We start from the raw sequence: 23,762 nt of genomic DNA, 5'->3' as shown, positions 1-23,762 counted from the left end.
AAGGAGTGAAGAGGAAGTTTGTCCGTTTGACTTGCAATGAAACTGTTGCCGTGATGAACAATTATAATATATATATTAGGGATGCTCCGATCTGATCGGCGCCGATCCATATCGGCCGATATTCCCCATATCGGTTTCGATCGGCGTTCTCAAAACGGCCGATCAAACTTGGCCGATCAGATGACATAGAATCTGCGAGAACTATCAGAGACGTTTCAATGGCGGCGCATAGCAACGGAGAAAATGAGCCCGGAGAGGGCCGGCAGAGAGCAGAGGGGATCATATCACTGACCGAGCGGCGTCCCTGTCCCGCCGAAATGCGGTCAGCTCAGCCGACACTCGGATCTCCGTGGTCAGCTCAGCCGACACTCGGATCTCCGTGGTCAACTCAGCCGACAAATAATTCCTGTGCCCCTATAGACTGATGTTCACGGTACATGCATTTGATCGGGAGCGCGCGAGGGTTTTGATAAAGTTAACGGAAGGATTCACGTGACACAACATCCGGTTTTTCAAAGTTAGCGGAAAGAACCACGTGAAAAAACGTCCGTTTTTCAAAATAAGATGTCGACAAATCATACACTAAGAAATAAAAGTAAACAATGAACTGATTTTGTATCTTTATAGATCGTTTCTGAGATTTAAATTATGCTAAAATTAAAATTTTACTGTACCAAGGAAGAGTTTATAAAAATAAAGGTCAGACTTTTGTATGTTAAAAAAGCACATTTCTGATTATTTGAAGTCCTGTATATAGATTTCCACAAGAGTTCCAGGAAATGACTGATGCAGATGTGTTCCATACATATCTGAAATCCCCTACACTGGCAATCAAACAATTTTAATTTACCAAATTAAAATGTAGTGTATTTAATGTATTTTAATTGTAAATACTTAAAATACATAACCAATGTTGTTAAGAATAATTCATTTCATAAATAATGCTACACATAAATAGAATGCTTCAATCGACACTGTCGATTTGACAGTGATCGGTGATCGGTATGATCGGATCGGCAGATACTGATTTCAGTGATCGGCACCAAAAAACCTGATCGGAGCATCTCTATTTTTAATGCTTTGTCATGCCGTATGATTCTTCGTGGGGAATCTGTTTTATAAACCTGTATAAACTTACCTATTAGTCAATAAAAATGTAAATATATCTCAAATGTGATGCCACTGGAGGTCTCAATCCAGCATTCCTTGATATATTTGAGTGAAAAGAAGTAAAATCACACGTACACGCATTGAGTTACCGTCCAATTGTATTTATTCCACAGAACAGACAATGGGAGGGAGGGAGGGAAGGGCGGTCAGAGGTCAGAGGTCGGCCCGAACACATACAGAACCTACTGTCTGAAACATGGCGATGTTTATTACACACAAGGTGCTTTTCATGCCACCAATGAAAGGAAAACATTATCCGACCAATTTAAAAAAACAACAAAACAAAACAGCCAGCCATCTGTATTCTGGTGCTAACAAATTAACAACAGTTTAGCATTTAGGAGTTTATTGTAACTTACTTAATGGTTTAATAACACTTCATGTTTTGGAAGTTGTAAACAGTTACACATATATGACTATCGCCCATCCTATGAAACATGTAGAAATGCTTAAAAACAAAAAACATAAAGTTGTAATCATATGTGAATAAATCATGACCGTTATAAAGCATTTAATAACTGTTTATGTACATTTACAGGCAGGTTTAATATGGTTTATAAATGTATTTTGAAGGCATATATGATAACTATGTATTGATTATTATCCAATTATGGATGCTTTATACTGCAGGGAGTTTAAGTTGTATTAAATAAACAGTTTACTTATAATTTGTTACAACTACATTATAAATAATGTGTTTAATAAACAGTTATTAAGTGTTTATGATATAAATGCTGAGTAACAGGGTTCAAATTGAAATACATTAAGATTTGAGAACGTCAAATCTAAAACCGTATATATCTAAAATATATCTGAATTATTGCCACCATATATTTTTATACTTTATTATACTGTATGTATGTCACAGACCTAAAGTTATATAATGTTTGTCTTATTTCAGCTGTGCTGGAAAATATGACGTGTGGATTTATAAATAGATATACATCTTTGTACAACTTATTAATAAGGCACGCATTATACATTAACTACAGGTTGTGAGTCATGGCTTTATTAATGGTTGGTAAATACCTTTTTGTTGGGGTTCATCCTCATCTTCTAATATTGGTGTTTAAAATGTTAAATAATCCATCACGTCTGCATATATTAATGTTTAATATGTCATCAATAAAGCATTTTAAATCAAGTCTACAGCAGTAAGTGATGGAAATATATTGATTTATCAGGTTTTAAAACCCGACAACCATTTATTATCGTCTCTTACCGGAACTATGAAACATATGAAGTAATTCATTAAAGGAAAATTGTAGCTCAGCTTAAAGCATGGACACGGGGAACCTCTAAAGCTGATTAAGGGACATATCTAATGTATTTATCATGATCTTCTCATCTTAGATTTTAGATTACATTTCCCAAAAAGTCAAACTATTCCTTCAACCATTATAATAAAGCAACTAGTTCTTCATAAGAGCTTTACCAGAAAGAATGAACTTCTGCAGCATCTCAAATTCTAACGGCCTGTGCATTTTAAAACGTATCCAAAACGTGGCAATAATTGTAATATTCTCAAATATAATCAGAATCTCTCGGTGTATATTTCTTTAAACGGTGGCATAACTGGATTATTATCGTTAGGCTGAAGGTTTCGTGGCTCCAATCTGACCGGATGACATGCAGCAGACAGCTTTTGTTAAACGGAGCCGTTTCGTTCGTGGGTTTTAAAAACTTTCTTCATGCGCCCACGGCCGACGGAGAAAAGCCGGCCTCCAGTTTCGCTGCAAAGCTTCTGCAAAACACTCCAGGTTTGAAAAATAGGAACGGCGAGTCCCATAAAACGCTCCACGGTCGACTCGTAAAGAGACGGCGGAGCGGCTCGGATACAAATAGTTCTCACAAGGTGTGAAACACAACTGCAGGTGAAGTGTGTGTGTGTGTGTGTGTGTGTGTTTCCTGTAGCATTGTATTGTGGTAGCTGGAGCCCCTGCTGTGACATAGTGGCTGTGACTCGAACAATAATATTGCACTGGTAAAAAAAACACACAAAAACATTCCCGTTTTAAATAGTGACAAATAAAATGCTACATTTTTTTCCCTCTCAAATATATTTCACCTGAAATTTCCAGAGTAACATTATGATCTTTAGGTAAATAAATAATTCTCAACCAAGTCCTACATATACATCTGTACAGTATGTACACGATCCAAACGGGCGGGCGTTCAACTCGGAGGCCCAAACGGCCAAAAGCGGAGAACGAAGTGTCAAAAACGAGAGAAACCTTCAATAAAGTCGCTTGTCGTCAACGGTTACGGCGACATGCTCGACCTCGGCTCTCCGCTCAAAGCTTGAAAACATCTGTTAAAGACACTTTTCTTTCTCAGACATAACATTCGATTAAAACCGTCACCAAGTCAGTATCAATACTAAAGTGAATGGTTGGGTCAAAACACACACACACACACACGGCTCAATTAGGGTTTTAAAGTAACTTGTCCAATTACCATAAGTCTCCTTCTCAGTAATAACTCAGTCAAATCTTAACACCCCGACATTACACACACACACACACACCTGTTTCCGCACCGCGCGGCCGACAGACCCAGTGGGGCGCCGGCGGGCGAACGCGGCGAAGCGTTTGGCCGAGAGGAGAGGGCGGAGACCAAAAACAGAGCGAAAACACAGCGTTACATTCGTAGCGGCGCAAAAACACGACTCGGCACTGAATGCCGTTCCGTGTATTCTTCAACATGAAACACGAAATACTCACTTTTCTTTCTTTCTACTCCGCGTATCAGAATCAGAATCCGCTTTATTGGCCGCGCATGTGAGCACATACACGACCGTTCAAAAGTTTGGGGTCACTTAGAAATGTCTTTATTTTTCAAAGAAAAGCACTGTTTTTTCAATAAAGATAACATTAATCAAAAATACACACTCTACATTGTTAATGTGGTAAATGACTATTCTAGGTGGAAACGTCTGGTTTCTAATGAAATATCTCCAGAGGTGTATAGAGGTCCATTTCCATCAACTATCACTCCAGTGTTCTAATGGTACATTGTGTTTGATAATCGCCTTAGAAGACTAATGTCTGATTAGAAAACCCTTGTGCAATTATGTTAGCACAGCTGAAAACAGTTATGCTGGTGATATAAGCTATACAACTGGCCTTCCTTTGAGCTTGAAGTTTGAAGAACAAAATTAATACTTCAAATATTAATAATTATTTCTAACCTTGTCAATGTCTTGACTACATTTTATATTCATTTGATAAATAAAAGTGTGATTTTTCATGGAAGACACGAAATTGTCTGGGTGACCCCAAACTTTTGAACGGTAGTGTACATGGGCGTTGACAGCGGTCACACGGGCGCTCTCCTCGGACATACGGGTAATCTACAAATAGCAGGATGACTATTTAAAAAAGACATTGAAGACAACAGAATAGCAACATTTATGTACAATACAAACAACAACAACAACAACAGTGACGATTAACTGTTGGTGCAAAGGTGTATTCGACAGCTTTAGATACCTGAGAAATTAGTTTAAAAGTGTGACAGTGTTACACATCAAACTATCTACTACCTGCAGCTTTTCACATTAACGCATGAGTAATAATAGAACATATAACACGTGTATAACTGTGTCGTACTTTGACTTCTCAGTATTCCTCACACTGCGACGTGGACGTCCGTCTCCTCGCGTACAACACGCTACTCCACCGACCTTCTGTGCACAAGCGTCTCACCGCGGGCTCATTGTGCGTGATGCAGAGTGTGTGCATTTACATATGTGTGTGTGTGTGTGTGTGCGCGTGCGATGACACATGCCCCGTTAGTGTGTGCTCTCGCACTCGTGTTTGACAGTTAGGAGTGTCACCATGACATTGTGGCCTCTGTGGAGAGAAAAAAGACGTAGGCGCACATGTGTGTGTGTGTGTGTGTGTGTGTGTGTGTGTGTGTGTGCGTGTGTGTGCGCCGCAACAGGCCGGTGGGAAGAGAGACAGATTGCGTTTTAACAGCCATCGCTGTCATCTCCAACAGCTGTCCTCTTCCCATTCTCTATTCAGAGGGCCTGTGTTTGCATTGTCTCCCTCATGACCTCCCTTCAAAGACCTTCCTGAAGAGAGAGAGAGAGAGAGAGGGGGGAGGGGGGTGGGATGGTGAGAGGGAGAGAGAATATTAAAATGTAAAAAAAAAAAAAATGGAAAAGAGTGAGACAGATCATGGGACGATGGAAGGAAAGAAAGAAAAAAAATGACAGAAAATGCAAATGGAAGCGATGGAAAAGAGGCAGGAGAGCGGAGTGAATGTGGCGGGAGGCTGGAGCGAGGACGGAGGGAGCGAGGACGGAGGGAGCGAGGGCGGAGGGAGCGTTCCATGCCCCAGAACTGTCTCCCATCTCTTCTGCCATCCCTCTCAATTTCTTCCTCCCCTCCCCTCCGCTCTGAATGTACTGTACGCGCCCCTCTCCCTCCCTTCTTATTACGACTCCACAGCCGCCCTCGCCGCCCCTCCACCCCCCGCCGCCCTTTACGCCCCCTTCCTCCTCCCACCTTGTATCTCTCTCCTCCCGCTCTGCTTCTTCCCCCCCTATACCTCTCCATCACCACCACCACCACCACCACCCCGTCGCTCTCTCTCTCTCTCTCTCTCCCCCATGTTGTCTCTTATCAGCTGGGGGCGAGATAAGGCCGCTATCTCTCCGTGCCAGGGCTTTGACATGACGCTTTAATGCATAATAAGTTCACTCATCTTTTAATCAATGCGGCCAAATGATGAATGTCTGAAGGGTTAGTCGGCAGCTTTTCGAGCAAAAAATAAATAAATGGGAAAAAAACAACACAGATAAGGTCTGCCTCCCCGAATCACTTTTTTTTACGTACAGTCGCTGTCAAATTCTCAGCATTGTCTCCGTCTCGCCGTTTTTTTCAACGCGTCCACTGATATTCTTTCTATTCGCCGCTTCGCCTCAATCCTCTCGTGGAGTGTCGTCGTTGCGATATTGTTGTCAGACCTGAACGCGTTCACGCTTTAATCTCCGTTTCCCGAGACGTCCTTTCAGCTACGCGGCTTCATTATTATTTCCTTTAATCATTATTCTTCTCGTGAATGTGTCTGTTAGAAATATGCTATTTAATTTTAAAAAAAGGGTATTTGGTAGAATCGGGCGTTTGAAGCACCTTCACAGCGTTCGACTGGATCATTGAACGCCCCACGGCGGCCTTATCAACTCACACAATCACCAGCAGATTACACTGAGGGCACATTTAAAGTCAAACCGACTATTTCCCCCCCCCCCCCCCATATTTTTCAGACAAATTGAAATCCGAGTTTCCCAAACTTTTTTAAAACATGGCGACCCGACTCACAGCCGGCTTCACGTGTGAAACGGGAGAGATTCTCACTGCCGTTTCCACATCAGATGTAAACAGCCATTTAGAAGAGTTTCATGGTGTTATTGTTATCATATACGCATTTTAAATACTTTATGAATTAGACCACAATTAGACTTTATAAATTAGAAGGGCTCAAGCTTAATCCTCTCATAAACATTTCTTCAATTCAATGTTATAAGTCGGCTCCAATCATCAGAACCAATACGAACATTTAAGCTCCCTCGTGTGGCTCAAAGGTGTACTGCGGGTATGAAAGTATGGAAATATATTCCTTCCAATTATTTTAGGTATTGGCACGTCAACACGTGTGTTTAGTGATGTTTTATTTTAAATGTTTTAATATATATATACTTTATTGATAATGCACAATATGATATACAGTGATCAATTAACAAGTATTTTCATTTTTTGTGTGTATGTTTCAATCAGATTACAATTATAAAGAGGATGGTGATGTTTTCTCTCCTTGTTTTTGCCTTTTTTATTTTTTTGTGAGCAGGAACTAAAATGCGTTTGTAATATTCAACTCCAGCCATGGATGTCTTGAGCGAGCCGGACACGGTGCTGCGACTCAGTGTTTCCCAGTGGACACTCGTGGGATTGCAAGAACCGGGAGTTAGCATCGCACCGGTTCCCTCGACACACAGCCGATGGGATTCTTCCATTGAAATTTGAGATTATTGCATGGAATAAGATCTGTATTTAGTGACGTTATTGAAACTCTTGTCAGCTCGTGTTTATTTTAGACGGCTAAATAAAAACACACTTTGAATTGAGGGGCCCGAACGTGTAAAAATGCTGACTCATTCCTGGGTTTTTGGATTTATTGGATTGGATTCAATCTATTGTCATTGCACAGAGAAAATGTACACAGGTAACAGAATGTGTTCTCTGCATTTAACCCATCCTTTGTCATTATTCCCGCATCTCTCCACCGTTATGAAAGAGACGTCTGGTGGTCAATTATTCCTTTTTGCACAGAGTATTTTTCACACATTGACACCCTTTTCTGTTTCATACCTCTTTTAAAAAATGTGAGAACATGCACAACAGCTGCAACGCAGTTTGTTTCCTTGCGCTCGAAAAACAAGGAGACATCCAGTCGGACTCCTTGGACTCCATGCAGGTGGATTTCCACTGATCCCAGACCAGACAGCTTTCCCTCCAAACCACCCACTCTGCCTTTCAATCCTCCAATCCCCCCTTCCCCCCTCCTTCCTCCCTCGTCCACTCTCCAGCCACCCATTCAACATCCCAGAACCCCCTCCTCCTCCTCCTCCTCCTCCTCTCCTCTCGATGGTTAGTTCATGGGTCACCAGGGTGACAGGGCCTGAGTTGGGAGATAAGAAGAGGCCAGAATGGCATTACTACACCCGGCACTCTGAGGGGTGACGGCGGGGCGACAGCTGGATGGAGAGATGGGATGCAGGGAGGGGGAAGGCGGGGGCTAATCTGCCATCGTTTGAAGCAATAATACATTGGTGATAATCATCACTACATGCAGAGAGAGAGAGAAGGACGGATACACACACGTACACACACACACACACACACACACGGGTGCTGCACACAAAGACGGAGAGGAGAGCAACCAACAGAAATGCAGGAAGACGGCGGTCCTCGCTGTAAATCACAGCTCTCTGTGCTCCCACCCGGCCGCCGCCCCTCCCACCAAACCCAGTGTGGATATCAGGCCGGTGCAGAAGGGCTCAGCCCAGCTGATAGCAGGTCCTCTGGGGGTTGGGGGTGGAGTGGGTGAGACATGGGTTTGGGTGGAGGTGCGTGGGCTGGGGAGCAGCAGCTCAGGGGACGAGGAGGCTTACCCTGCTCCCTCAGATACGGAGGTCAGGGGTCAGGCGGCCAGCGCGCCGCAGAGAAACTCCACCGGCGTGTTTTGGTTTTTCAAAAGATAATCAAAAGATAAATCTTCATCTGCATCGTCCGATCGACGACCCGCGGGTCGTTACGTGGTTACATCTTTAGCGCCAGGTGTAACAACTCATAAAGAGAAATTGTCCTCTCCTCTTCCTCCTTGTGTTTTTTTTTTTTCTTCTTCTTCTTTTTCCGGAGTGATTGTGGAAATATAATCAATTCCGGGGGGGGGGGGGGAGGGGCTTTATCTTGTAGCAAAATGGCAATTTGACCCCCGCAGAGAGCAGGTCTGATGCGACGGTGAGCGGCGTATTGTCACAGGTGCAGCGGTGCTGCTGAACCACATGCCGGCATTTAAAAGAAAGAAAGCAATTTCCTTTGTGTGCTGTCCACTAGCTGCCCCCCCCCCCCTCCCCCTCTCGCTGGGGTCTGCCGACTAGCCAGATGAAGTTTGGCAAAAAGAAAATTAATGATAATTTAGTCTTGTGCTTCTGGGAATAAGATGCTCTCGGACAAAGATGACTTCCCGATGCCTGATTCGTTGTTGTAACTTCTGCCGTTTCGAACAACTCTTTTCTAAGTGAAGTGTACGACAGGAAGTTGTCGCCGTTGTCTCCTGATCTTCGGTACGCGCTAAGCCGCAGAACATTTTCAGAATGTATGGCATAAAATATATATTAAAACCATGTATCTGTGAGCTTTTTATTTTATTTGTATGTACGTCAGACGGACTAACATTCATCGTTTTGGTCTTTTCATGCGGGATTCGTTGAAAATGAGAAAAAGACAGAATAACTCCGGCCTTATAATCTTTATTATTTCCAGTATCTCCTCAGCTCTCTCTCTCCTTGTTTTCCCCATTATGTATTCTCTTTCTTCCTCTCTACATTGTACCATTCTCCCTTATTCTCTAATATACCTTTACAACCCTGCTTCTTGCTTCTATAGTTTTTCTAACCTGTCCTCCCCCACCCTCTCCTCCTCTCCCCCCCCTCTCTCCCCCCTCTCTCTTTCTCTCGCCATTTCAGCTCCTGCATTCTTATCTCTATGTTGCCGTCCTCAGTAATTATTATTATGTGCTGCAGAGATAATTCGAAAGCTGTGAAGGGAGAGAGAGAGAGAGGAGAGAGAAAAAAGAGAGAGAAAAAAGGGATGAAAGAAACAGTGGCTGTGGCTTCCTGGGCTGCGCTTCTCTTATCTGACCTTGGGCAGAGCCACTTATTGTTAGGCAAATCTCATGTGCAGAAAAAAATGGAGTGAACGGCGGTGAGAGCGAGTGAGGTGGTGGTAGTGGTTAGGGGGGGTTGGGTGGGGTAGGGGGGGGGGGCTGTCGGTAGGGGATTGAGAGAGTGAAAAGGGAGGGAGGCCGTGAGGAGGAGATGGATGGAGGTGGAGGGAGAGATGTCAGAAAGCAGCGGGTAGAAGGAGTGTTTTATGGAGCGATTGGGAAAGAAGCAAGCGGCAAAAAAAGAGAGGGATAGAGGTGTAAAAATGCACAGAGGGGTAAAAGCAGGCGGACGTACACACAGGCCGTGAGATATGGGCGGAATAGTTAGGGAGGGGGGGGGGGTTGGATGAAAAGAGAGGATGTGTGTTTGAGACGGAACGTGATGACGAAGAACATGAGAGAAAAGTGGGAAATGAGACAGAATAGAAATGTATAAAGAGAGCGAGAGGAAAAGGGAGAAAAGGGTAGGGGTGGGGGGGGGGGGGTATATCTAATGTTCATTGCCTAGTGAAGTAGACACTTTTAGCTTGTTCAAATAAATCCCTCTGCTGAAGAGGAGTCATATGAAATCAATTCTCATTTTGTTTGGGGAACAGAGGAGCGGCGCTCGAAAAATGTGCCCGCGTGCGAGATGCTGCAGGTGACGTTGAATGTCTGGCCTCAGAGCTTTAACGGGGAGCACGTACATTTGCAAGGGAGGGGGAGGAGGCGGCGGGGGGGGGGGGGGGGGCATAAATTCCCATCAGTGGCGTCCAGGCCCACACGGGTCTGATGTGTGGCCTTTCCCGCCGCTGCAGCTCAGCTTCCTTTTTAATCACAGCCCATTCTGCAGGAACAACAGGCCGTCCTTCCACCAGATTTAAAGCGACGCGCTCCGAGTAATTAATCGGCCTGCGTGTCCTTCAGAGTGCAAAGTGTGTGTGTGTGTGTGTCTGTCGTTATTCACAATCACAAGAATATGAAGAAATCAGCCTTGGGAATGTTGCGGGAGGAGAGAATTCTTCCACCACAGAGTTTAATAAACATAACGTAAAAAGGTTAATGTATGCATTATTTTCCAGCGGTGGAGGAAGAGGCGTTCACATCCTCTTAAGGAATTAAAAGTAGCGATGTAACTCGGAAAGAATTCTCGCGTAAAAGAAGTATGTGAGTATTCTAAAAATGTCAAATGAATCTTGAAAACAATATTGGATTGGCTGACGTATTTCTTGAAACAAGATTCGTAAGTCACAGTCGAAAGAAAATACATGTAACTTTTTTCAGGTCGTTTTTAATGCAAAATGCCAAATATGTATTGGCTTCTGATTTATGAGGGTTTGCTGCTTGTTTTTATCATGTATGATTGTAAAATGTCTGTTTTTGGACTGTTGGGTGGAAACAAACAAGCGGTTAACTTTAGACTTTACAGAGATGTTTTTATGCAACTTAAAAAATTGATTAAATATGTAAACTATCATTGACCCTGAAAAGAGACAGAGTTTGCAGAAAAGACTTTTAACCCTCCTGTTGCCTTCGGGTCAATTTGACCCCATTCAATGTTTAACCCTCCTGTTACCTTTATATTTACTGACATGTTTTACCCTCGGGGTCAATTTGACCCCAGCAATTAAAACCTCCAGAAAATTATTAGAATTAATATTGTTTTCCAAGTTTAAGTGTGAGGTACTTTATGTTTGTTTGTTGACTACCTAAATAGCCCTTTAAATATATAAAAAAGTTGATATTTCTTATATGTTTGACACAGTGAAAAACAGCCTGGGGTCAAATTGACCCGAAAGAACACCGACATTAAACATTGAATGGGGTCAAATTGACCCGAAAGGTAACAGGAGGGTTAAGTGTATTTCCAATATTTTTATTTTGGCTCATTTCAACTCGTCTCCTCCGTCTCTTCCCCATTCCTTTTCCACCCCACAGTTTCTCGGGCAAAGGGAGAGATTTTGAGCCTCCATTATGTAGAAAACCCTTGAGCATGGCAGGTAAGAAACATGCAAAAAAAAAGAGAGAATGGGCTGAGAGGGAAGCCTTGGCTGCTCTCCATGGTGTAGACTGGGCAGGTGTTTAGTGCAGACCTCATTGTGCCCTGTGCGAGCAGAGAGGTGAATGAACTGTTGGAGGGTCACAGCAGTGTTAACAATCACTCTCATTTGCATATGTGTCTCCGTGTGTCGGGTTGCATCACTATAGTTTAGATTATTCATCCGTCTTTGGGGGGGAAATGTTGTTTTATTTTACGCACATGGTTGAAATTCACTGAAATGACCATCACTTTGCACAATTTGAACGATAAAACATAAACATACATTTTGCATCAAATATTCAAATAAAAAAATATTTCAAAGATGTTTAAAGAACAAAAAAAAGGTGACATCTTTGTGTCCTACTAGATGAGAAGATTAACACCACTTTCATTCGATGAATATGAAGCCACAGTGAGCGTGCGGTTAACTTAGCTCAGCATGAAGACTAGAAACAGTAAACCTGGCTTTGTGCAACATTCACAAATCTGCTTGTCACTGACACAGAAGTCACAGCTCTCAACTAGGAAAATAATACGGCACATAAGACATAATCAATTTCAAAAACATCTTCTTTTTTTTAAAAGGAGAATAGTGTTGATCAGCAACCCAGTTGCCAGAAGAGCTGGAGGCATTGTTTGTTTCCTCAGACCACAGGATGCATTTATTGCCAGCAATGCTTTTCTTATCAGCCTCGTATCACGTTTAAAGAAATGTACAACGCCACTGCATTAACATATGGAAACGGTTGTCTGGGTTTATGCAAAAACATTACTGATGGTTAAAGTTAGAAAAAAGATCATGGTTGTGTTAAGATAATAACATAACAACGTAACATAACTTCAGACACGTAACGTTACATTACAGCGTAACAATTCAGCAGCGCAGAAACGTAATTCAACAATGTAGCAAATGTAACGGCACAATATAGCAGCGTGACGTAACAATGTAACAAAACAACGACAACGTAGTGACACAACGTAGCGACACAACGTAGCGCCACAACGTAGCGCAACAATGTAGCGCAACAACGTAGCGCAACAACGTAGCGACACAACATAGCGACACAACGTAGCGCAACAACGTAGCGACACAACGTAGCGACACAACGTAGCGACACAACGTAGCGACACAACGTAGCGACACAACGTAGCGCAACAACGTAGCGCAACAATGTAGCGCAACAACATAGCGACACAACGTAGCGACACAACGTAGCGACACAACGTAGCGACACAACGTAGCGACACAACGTAGCGCAACAACATAGCGCAACAACGTAGCGCAACAACGTAGCGCAACAACGTAGCGCAACAACATAGCGCAACAACATAGCGACACAACATAGCGACACAACGTAGCGACACAACGTAGCGCAACAACGTAGCGCCACAACGTAGCGCAACAACGTAGCGACACAATGTAGCGACACAACGTAGCGCCACAACGTAGCGCGACACAACGTAGCGACACAACGTAGCGCAACAACGTAGCGCAACAACGTAGCGACACAACGTAGCGAAACAACGTAGCGACACAACGTAGCGACACAACGTAGCGACACAACGTAGCGACACAACGCAGCGACACAACGTAGCGCAACAATGTAGCTAAATGTTTTCCTAGGCTATCTGTTTACCTGTTTTCAGTGTGTATGCTAAGCTAACTGCCTCCTGGCTGTTGCTTGATATCTAACATGAGATTAGAATCTTGTCATCTAGATATCTGCAAGAAAGCCAATATGTGTATTTCCCAAAATGTCTGACTCTTAAAGCTGAATATATATTAATGGTGATATCATCGCAGTATCAGTTGCAAACAGAATTTTAACATTTTCCCGACACAGAACATGCAGTTTAGATGATATTTTCAGTTAAAAATACAATCTGTGGAGGGGAATGAAGAAAAGGGCGCTCCCAGGGCGAATGGAGCAAACACCTGCGATTGGTCAGACAGCTTTACCTGTGGAAAAGGGAGCGCTTGATTTGACGCACCAATACGCCTGTTCAGCTGAGTCATTTGGGACAAAATGGTGATGCATGGTGCCATAATGTGTCATAACACACAGGATACATCATCATCATCATCATGTAGATTATTCCAGTTGCCATCATCAGCACTGATGCAGTCATCAGCAACCGCCGACCTCCCAGGACCTCCCTCCCTGTGATCGAGGATCTGTCCCCCTGAGAGACCCCCAGACCCCCCGTGTCCTCTTCTCCCCGTCTAAACCCCCCCCCCCCAACCATCCCTCACCCCCTCCTCTACCCGCGGTCCACCCCTGCCGGCTGCTCAATTCAGCTCCTTTAACCGGGGGGAACAAACAAACAAAACACCCCGGGGTAATGAGGCCACCTCTGGGAATAGACACGCTGAAAGGAGCCGTGCGTATTGATGTGGGATTGACCTTTTTATTGAGAGAAAGAAAAAGAAAAAAGGAGCGAAAAGGGGGAGATGTGGAGAGAGGAGCTCTGATCTGATGGAGTGGATTGAGCTGTCTGCTGGCTCGTTGCAGTGAAAAAAGGTGACAAGACAAAACCCCGATCAGTGACTCAGGCAATGAGATAGCCACCTTTTTGGGGGGCATTGTGCTCGGGAGTGGCGGTCTGGATTTAACGTGGGCTTTCCCACACTATGAACGGGACCGGACCGAGTGTGTTTTTGAAGGGGTGATGAGACCACGGTGACCCTTGGGGTGTCGAGCCTCGTTGCCCCTCATCAGCTCACATGATCACAGCGGGCCGACGGTTCATTCAGTCACTCGCAGCGGGTTCAGTGAAGCGGTTACGTTGGCTGACGTGTCACTTGAAGCAGAAGTGGACGAAACCGTTTTTTGATTGTGGGCCAAATACAGAAAATATAACGATCCACTGGCCAAACTAAAGTGAATGTGTAGTTTTCAACCAGTTAGACTGCAAGAAAAGACGCTAGATCACTAATTTGACTAGATCAGGAATGTGACTCAAAACTATTTCTGTATCTTCTGCTCATGAATGTCATTTAATTGTCTACATGTTTAAACTCAATGCAAGGCCTCAGTGATCACTGAAGATATTATATTGTAGTAACAGGTTTGGCCCAAGATAATTTGACAAAATCTAGGATGTACAATGTACATACATGGCAATTTACTAGTAATATGATCTCATTCTATTTATTTATCTAACGGTTAGTAATAGTTTTGCCACATGCAATGCATGTCTGATTCTTCTGTTGATAATTTAAAGACTCGTTAACCTTGTACAAGTCGTTTTTAGTATATGAAATGATTTTTAACTTATAATCGTTGTTCTGATTCTTTCTCGCGGTCTTGATGAGAAAACACACACATATGTCCTTTTATGACGAGCAGGAGGCAAAAAGGTCAAAAACAGAGGAACCTACAGCCTAAAACTGAACTCTACAGCGTCTCAAGAGAGTCCATAGCTTAGAACTATGTATATATATATATATATATCTATATATAGATATATATATATATGGAATTGATTGAGGATTTTTTTATTTGTAAAGATATAGCAGCTTTGAGTATTCGCATCCCTTTTTGCAGAGCTAATTAACCTCCTTCTACGACGACTATTTATGTGTTATTATTATTTAATCCCTCATAAGTACTTCAAATTCGACCCTCTTGGATTAGAAGAGTCTTTAAAAAAAATATATATATATATATATCTAACGGTGAGCCTCTTGATCTGTTTTATTTTGATTATGATCATTATTCTGTTTATAAGGAAGGTGTTGGACTGTTCAACATGTCAGCATGTGTCGAACACTTCTTCTCCCTGACACCGAGGTGCAAGAGCGTGCAGCATTATCTCTCTGTGCAGCTCTGCTCATGCAACAATACAGATGTTTACCAGGGTGGAGACACGTCTCCCGTGTTTACATTAGCACATTTTGCAGTTGCGCATTAGACATTTGATTTAAACTTTCTCAATTGCAAAAAAGCGTTCACGCTCACTCGAGGTGTTTTTTGTGCTTTTGTTGAAAAAGCGAAATTCTTCTTCTTCTTCTAAAAACTGGCAGATTACAACCGCGCAAACCCCATAATGCCGATTTCTGGCCAAACTTCGCTATAGCAACGTGCACATTCCTGCCTCATTGCTCGATAACATGAACCACTCGATTCCACGGTTTGCCTCGTGATTGTCACCGTGATAACTTTTCAGAGTTGTAAAATCCTTCCGATCGTAATAAACCGCTGTTCAGGTGTTTTCAAACTTTGAATGTATCCCTCAAACAGGCTAAAAGCGTCAGCACACCGCAGAGTTTTTACTTTAGTTCAGTACCAAGTGGCTACTAGCAGCTTTTATTTTGAAAATACCGATCACATATCACCAGTGTCACTTAAGTTGAACAAGGAATCATCTCGAGTTATTCCATTTTCAATTCAAAGCGTGCAGCCGCCATGTTAAGGAATGAAATTGACCTAAAACAAGATTTAGACAGCGTTTATTAACTCTGCAGCCAACGGTGCCGATAATTACCAAAAGCCGTCGTCGGCAGGAGGAAACGTCATTAAGCGTCTTTTTTGCTTTCGCTCATTATCTTTTGCTCGTCGCTAATCTCGAGCGTGCTGGTGTGTGCAAAGTGAATTCTCCTGTCGTCTGCTGACAAAATGTAAATGTAATGACAACATCTGGAATTTATTCTTTTAACGGCAAAAAGTCTGGCGAGATAAGATCAAAGAAACAGAAAACGGCTGATTGGTCTTCACCTGGTTTTACACTGAGCCTTTTTTAACCCTTAAAATACAATGTCGCGTTGATTAATTCAATTAACCCTTGTGTTGCCTTCGGGTCATTTTGACCCGATTCAATATTTAACCCTCCTGTCGCCTTCGGGTCAATTTGACCCGATTCAATGTTTAATGTCGGTGTTCTTTCGGGAGTCAACAAACAAACATAAAGTACCTCACACTTAAACTTGGAAAACAATATTAATTCTAATAATTTTCTGGAGATTTTAATAGCTGGGGTCATATTGACCTCAAGGGTAAAATATGTTAGTAAATATAAAGGTAACAGGAGGGTTAAACATTGAATCGGGTCATATTGACCCGAAGGCGACAGGAGGGTGAAACATTGAATCGGGTCAAATTGACCCGAAGGCAACACAAGGGTTAAGCACTCAAATCCATGATATAGAGCACAGGTGTCAAACACAAGGCCCGAGGGCCAAATCCGGCCCGTGACATCATTTCATGTGGCCCCTGACAACTTCAAAGACTTATAATCACCTTTTCTTCAAGAAATGTATGAACAATATCCTGTGCTTTTATTTTGAAGGTTTCAAATTAAATGGATTTATGTTATAAATATTAGAGAACATTTCTTATGTACAATATTTCTACACTCAAATAAACAAATTTAGAGTTATTTAACAATATGTTGGGTGGTAGTTTATACCTTTATATGTTCCAGTGACAACCTTTTGAGGGCAGCCGTGATGCTGATGTGGCCCACGGTGAAAATGAGTTTGCCACCCCTGATATAGAGGATGAATGAATGTAATGTATGGCGCTGTTTGATTGCGCCGTTTACAACGGGCTTGTGGGAGAGGGATCGTTTTATATAACGCAGAATATTTCGTCAATAAAAAATGGTGTCCCGGGCTAAAAACAACAGCTTAAGTGGTGTTATTCAAGTATGGAGATACATACGTCAACGCTGACTTCTGGATTAGATTAGATTTACTTTATTCATCCCCACTCGGGATGCGAACAGCGGCCTCCGGGGTGAAAGTCCTGTGTTAGTGCCTCACCGGTCACCTGGCTCACGGCTCTGGGGGGGTCGTACACATTGATTACGCCGTGGTTTGTAAACACATTACAGAACATTCTGTACACAACAAACTTTAACTAAGAACAGTTTCAGAAAACCTTGCAGCTATACATCTGTTATAGTGATTACTAACCCGACTTATTTCACAACATGAACATGAAACGTGGCCGCCGCCTGTGTCTCACGAGGTCGGTGGTTCGATCACCGGCTCCTCCTGACCGCATGACAATGAACTCCAAGTGGCTCCCAAACGGGCGCCATCGGTCTATAAACGTGTGTGTTGGATGAACAAGAGGCAGAATAAGGAAGTTCCTTGTCCAATAACCCGTTATATATATATATATATATAATTATATATATATAAAATTATATTTTTTCTTTCATTAGCCTGTGTAATTAGTAAAACTGCATTTATATATATATATTATATATTTATATATATATATATAAATGCAGTTTTACTAATTACTGCATTTATATATATATATATATATATATATATATAAATGCAGTTTTACTAATTACACAGGCTAATGAAATAAAAAATATTATATTTTATTGCACCGTGTAGCTCTATTGAGTTTGTCTTTGTATATCTGTGCCTGTCAAACACACTTTCGATAATATTTATCTTGAAAAATATATATATCCTGTATAAATGGCAAAAATATCATATAAATATATATATATACAGGACTGTCTCAGAAAATTAGAATATTGTGATGAAGTTCTTTATTTTCTGTAATGCAATTCAAAAAACAAAAATGTCATGCATTCTGGATTCATTACAAATCAACTGAAATATTGCAAGCCTTTTATTCTTTTAATATTGCTGATTATGGCTTACAGCTTAAGAAAACTCAAATATCCTATCTCTAAATATTAGAATATCATGAAAAAGTATACTAGTAGGGTATTAAACAAATCACTTGAATTGTCTAATTAACTCGAAACACCTGCAAGGGTTTCCTGAGCCTTGACAAACACTCAGCTGTTATAAATCTTTTTTTTTACTTGGTCTGAGGAAATATTAAAATTTTATGAGATAGGATTTTAGAGTTTTCTTAAGCTGTAAAAAATTATCAGCAATATTAAAAGAATAAAAGGCTTGCAATATTTCAGTTGATTTGTAATGAATCCAGAATGCATGACATTTATTTTTATTTTTATTGCATTACAGAAAATAAAGAACTTTAACACAATATTCTAATTTTCTGAGACAGTCCTGTATATATATAACGTATAATTATTATTATATACGTTTAAAATACGTGTATAAGTGCCAGGTCACTAAAGACCCAAAAGTAGGAATGTTTTAATAAAAATAGTCCGTCCACTGGAAGAGAACGCCGCGAACACGCCGACCAGAAGACGAGGCGAGTAGCCTCGTGGCGTCGGGCCTTTAGACCGAGGTCGTCGTGCAGGGCGCGCTGGTGTTTGTGACGGCGAAGGTGGCGGCCGAGTGAGGGGCAGCTGCCAGAGCTGGAACCCGCCTGACAGTTGTAAATGACTGGCCCGATCGGCTCCGTGTAGTAATTATCTAAATGGGCTCATTCAAAAACCTCTTCATTGTGGAATCAGTTAATTAATTAGCTGTTTCACTGACAGGATAATGGTGAGAGCATGCTAAATAGATTAGTCTGGGACTTGATTTATCGTTGCGACGCACCCCCCCCCCCCCCCCACCCAACTCTGTTTATCACCACCTCTCACCCCCCCCTCCCCTACTCCCCCCTCTCCTCGCTCTGTTTTTCTCTTGTCTTTGTAGCATCTATAACAGACACCCATCTACTCACTGAACCCCCCTCCCTCCTCCTCCTCCTCCTCCTCACTGGATACAAAGCTGCTTAGCCGATAAGACAAACAAATGTGGATGTTGAGTCGAGTAAGAAAGTGATATCTTGCAGAGCAGGTGTTCAGTTCCTGTGCGATGAGTTACACGGGGGGCTCAGATAGGACGAGGAAACCGTCGGCGCCGTTTACGAGGCGGCTGAATAACTGCGCGGGAGTCGTCGGCTACGTTGCGTTGTCGAATTTGCAGATGACTATCACAAGTATTTATCTTCTCTTTTTTTTTTAAACGGGAGGAACAATGTGTTTTCATATCTGATCTCATCTTATCCAGGTTCTTTTTGTTTTTTCGCGTCTTCGAAAAGGAAGAAGAATCGGACGGCCCGATTCTGTTTAAATACTGCAGGAATAAAAACATCACATTGATGACTTTCTTTGATTGGATCACAGTAATGTCTGCCGGCCAGGGTTGTCTTCTCATAGATATGTATGTGTGTAGTTTCATGTCCGGATAAAAAAAACTGATTTCATTTAATTGAACACAGAAAGCTCGTTCCAGACAAACTGGCAGGACTGGATTAACATGCAATGGGACCCGCGGGCAAAGATCCCCCGCTTTATGCATTGTGTTCAGCTTTTCTACATTTGTATTCTACCTGGCGACACATTGATTTCGAAATGTACAACCAGCACAAAACTGAAATAATGAAGGTTTTAAAACATATTTGGCACACTGACAATCGGATAATGTGCTTAATGGCCAACACATTGTTCGTCAAATCATCAGATTTATTCAGTAAATCCAAAGCTGTCAACACCAAATGAACACACTCTCGTTAAACACCTCATTTGACGTTAATGTCTCTCATTTGTACGTATTTTTTTCCGCAGAATCCCTCTTTTCCTGTAAAATATGACGTCGTTTTTCGGGACTCTCGTGATTATTTTTGAACTCTGAGACGCTTGAGTGCATTTATTGAATCCAATGTCATCTTGGACACGGCAGCATGGGATCAGAGGCGTGCGTCGGGGATGTTGCTCAGCAATCAGCAGAACGTGGAGTCAGCAGTATTTTTAGGGACTATTTCGTCGGTTAAAAGCAGTTTACAGTCGGGTGAACAGACCCTTTGATGCGATTTTATCTCCCTTTAGCAAGGCACTCAACCTTCAGCAGCCTGAGAGAGTGGTACCATGCAGTTTAGTTGAAATTGTGTTGCTAAGAAACAGCTCGTGCCAAAGCATATTCCCTTCATTTGTTGATATTTTCCCAATTCTGCAGCAGGAAGTAAAAAAAAAAAAATCTCTTAAAACCTGCTTCCCTGCCTGTGAAATGTGAGCAGAATGATCATTACCCGGCTTTGTTGAGCAGAATAAAGTTATATTCAATGTGCTCTTCATGTACATTTGCATATGTCCTCTGCTCTGCCGGGAGCCGCGGCTCAAGTGGATCAAGCACAATGACCATTCACCCTCTTAATAATGATAAAAAATCATTTGCAACTTCAAGTGCTCGAGCCCTCCCCGGTTCCATTCTTCACGCCGCATACCGGCGCGTGATCGCCGACGGGGCGCGTAGCCTTCGGATTGCATTGAACTGAACTAAAATGGATTTAATTGAATTGAACTAGATGCGCTCGATAGTCGAAAAAACTATGCGAGAGCAGAATAATGCACGAGCCGACGACTCTGGATGTGTTTACAATGAAAATCAGGTTTAAAATCTAATCTAACATCAAACAGTTGAAGGCACTTGTGTGACGAGTGACACGTTGGCTACAAAAAATAAATCATCTAAATTAGTCCTGCTGATGTTTTCATTGTGTCGAGCACAGAGGAATAAAAACACCCACACATCAGATCAGAGACGAGTCACGTGGAGAGAAAAAAAATCTGATGGGAAAAGTGTTTTCCAGTCAGTCAAGGGGGGAGGAAGAGACAGACGTGGGTTGTCGGGGGTGAAGGCTTTAGAGTAGGATGGGATTATTGAGACACAGGAAGAGTGTTTTTAAAAAAGAGAGAAAAAGAAGGTGTTATTGAGAGCCCTGGAATCACTTAATGAATCAAGAAAGAGAAGCGGAGCTCTCTCTCTCTCTCCTGCCGAGGTCCAATCAAAGGCGGAGCGGCGGCTCTGGGCTCTGCACGGCGGGCCAAATCCTCTTGTTGCTCCGCCAGGAGCATGAAAGCCAGGAGGGGAGTCTCCTTTTGTCCCCACAAAGGAAACCCCGTAACGCGCTTTCACCGCGACAGGGAATGGGAGGTTCTGTTTTGGGGTTTGAAAAACCGGCCGACAAGAGGTGCGAATAAGATGCCCATTCATCTCCCGAGCTTTACGCTAATTCCCCCGACCGTCTCCTTTTCTTCCCGTCGTCTGCTCCCGCGACAAAACAACAAACAGCGAGAGGGAGTGAAAACACTGGGATCCAGGGGGCTTAGAGCAAGACGTGTAATCCCCGCCACTTCTGACCCTCCATCGGTGTGTAAGTCCCTGACCTCCCCATTGAGGGGCTGGGATGTGTGACTAAAGGACGGGTGACCCTCCCCGCTGCACTCATACATGCACCCCATTGCCTCACCCCCCCCCCCCTCACCCTCCTCCCTTACTCGCACACCCCACACTCCAAGCTCTTTTTAAAAAGAGCTGAGCTCAGGAATTTGGAAGAGCTCCGCGGCGCTGAAAAGAGTGAGTCTGTGAGGAGTCCATGAGTAGGGCCGGGCCTGATCGTGTTTCTTTTCTCCCACCATTTAATTCGTCTTTAGAGGCCATCTCGTTAACACGATCTTCCCCTCGCTTTCTTCCTTACCTCCGTCCCCTCGAAGAAAGCCCCCTCCACACCCCCCCCCCTTTTCTCCCCTTCTCCATCTCGCACGACTTCAAAGGTCCCCGCCAGCCGAGGGAAGAAAGTCACTTCTTTCTTCCATTCAGCCTCTCTCGTCTCTGCTCGCTCTCTTCTTCTTCTTCTTCTCCTTCTTTTTTCTTTTTTTCTCTTCGCCGTGGCTTTCTTTCTCTCCTCTCCCCTGAAGCGGCCGCCGAGGAAATCATCTCACTTTCTGCCGCTGCTTTGCATTTGAAAAAAGGAGTAATTAGCCGGAGGCTGCGAGGAGAAGAAGAAGGAGGAGGAGGAGGAGGATGAGGAGGAGGAGGGCTGAGCGACGGGATTGCGTTGAAGGGAAAGAGAGAAGAAGAAGGCCCCTCCTTGCTCTCTGGGTTCCCCCTCTTGTCCTCCATGGCCTGGTCTACCTCCACTCCTCTACCTCTATAGAGGATGAAGGACTCACCTGGTGTGAGCTCCGTGCCGGGCGGGGTCTGTCGGATTGGGTCGGGGCCCCCCAAGAACGAAGAGCCCCTGAATAGCATGTTTTATCATGTTTCCTTCCTTACTTCTTCTTCATGAATATAGAAAAAAAACGATTTGTGAGGACATGCCGGGATTATAAGGAACTATTCTGTCCCAACAATAATTTAAAAAAAACACATCAATCATATCACGGTTTATCTCACGTCTGCAATTGTTTTCATTTCTTGTATTTCTTCCGGACCCCAGCGGTGCTGCTTCAGTTCATTCACTGTGTGACAGTCCATTTCCATCGTCGACATGCGTATAGCCGCGAGGCGGAGACGGCTCATCCGGCATATCGAAAGGTGCAGTGTAATCCTGTAATATGCAGAGTGGTGAGGAAAATTCATTCTCCCCTCACGCCCATCGGGGTCTTAAGCCCCCCCGATGCAGCTGATGGGGATCCGGTGTTATCTCCACAACGCAGAACAATTTAACACACTCGCCCTGCCGCTTCCACACACACACACACACACACATGTAAAACCCCATGACCACCTTCTGCATGTCCCCACACACATTTGCACACAGCTGCTTTGCGTCAAAAAGAACATTTTAAATGCACATCGACACACACACACATGCACACACACACACACACGGATAGCCTCAGATTCTTCTGCATGTGAAATACCACGGATGACAGAAGCAGGATTTTCCTGCTGACGCCGTGTTTCTCGTCTGTTTTCGCTGTCCTGCATGAGGTAGAAAATTAAAACACACAAAAAAAAGTGAAAATGGAGTTTTGAACTCAAATGAGAGGGAACGAGAAGAGAGAGGATAGGAGAGGGTAGGACGTAAGAGGAGAGCACACTAGGAGGAAGTTAATGAGAGGAGAGGAAAGGAAACAAGAGTATATTAGACGAAACAGGAGGAGGAGATGTACAATTAGAGGAGTTGGGAGGTGAGGATGTAAGGAGAGGAAATGAGGAAAGCAGTTGAGAGGAAAGGAGAGGAAATAGGAAGAGTGGCAAGGAAAAGAGGAGAGAAATGTCTGTGAGAGGAAAAAGAGAAGAGAGAAAGGAACAAGTAGAGGAGTCAAGATGAGATGAGGTAAGAGGTGAGGCAATTAAAAGAGGAGAGGAAACAAGGAAAGTAGTCGAGAGGTGAGAAAATCCGAAAAAGAGAGGCAAGAGATTGAAGATGATAAGAGGAAATGAAAGGAAACAAAGAGAGGAATCAAGAGGAAACGAAATGTGAGGAAA

General features: G+C 43.1%; 1 protein-coding gene across 3 annotated transcripts in view; it reads left to right on the top strand.

Annotated features, from left to right (window-relative positions):
* Positions 1–23,762, top strand: part of lhx5 (LIM homeobox 5) — an 89,063-nt gene that overhangs the window by 37,675 nt on the left and 27,626 nt on the right. The gene's annotated exons all lie outside the window — the stretch shown is intronic.

The sequence above is a fragment of the Pseudoliparis swirei genome, chromosome 15 (assembly GCF_029220125.1).
Source record: "Pseudoliparis swirei isolate HS2019 ecotype Mariana Trench chromosome 15, NWPU_hadal_v1, whole genome shotgun sequence".
Taxonomy (NCBI): Eukaryota; Metazoa; Chordata; class Actinopteri; order Perciformes; family Liparidae; genus Pseudoliparis; species Pseudoliparis swirei.
Note: the sequence above shows the minus strand (reverse complement) of the source record. Positions and strands in the feature narration are given on the sequence as shown.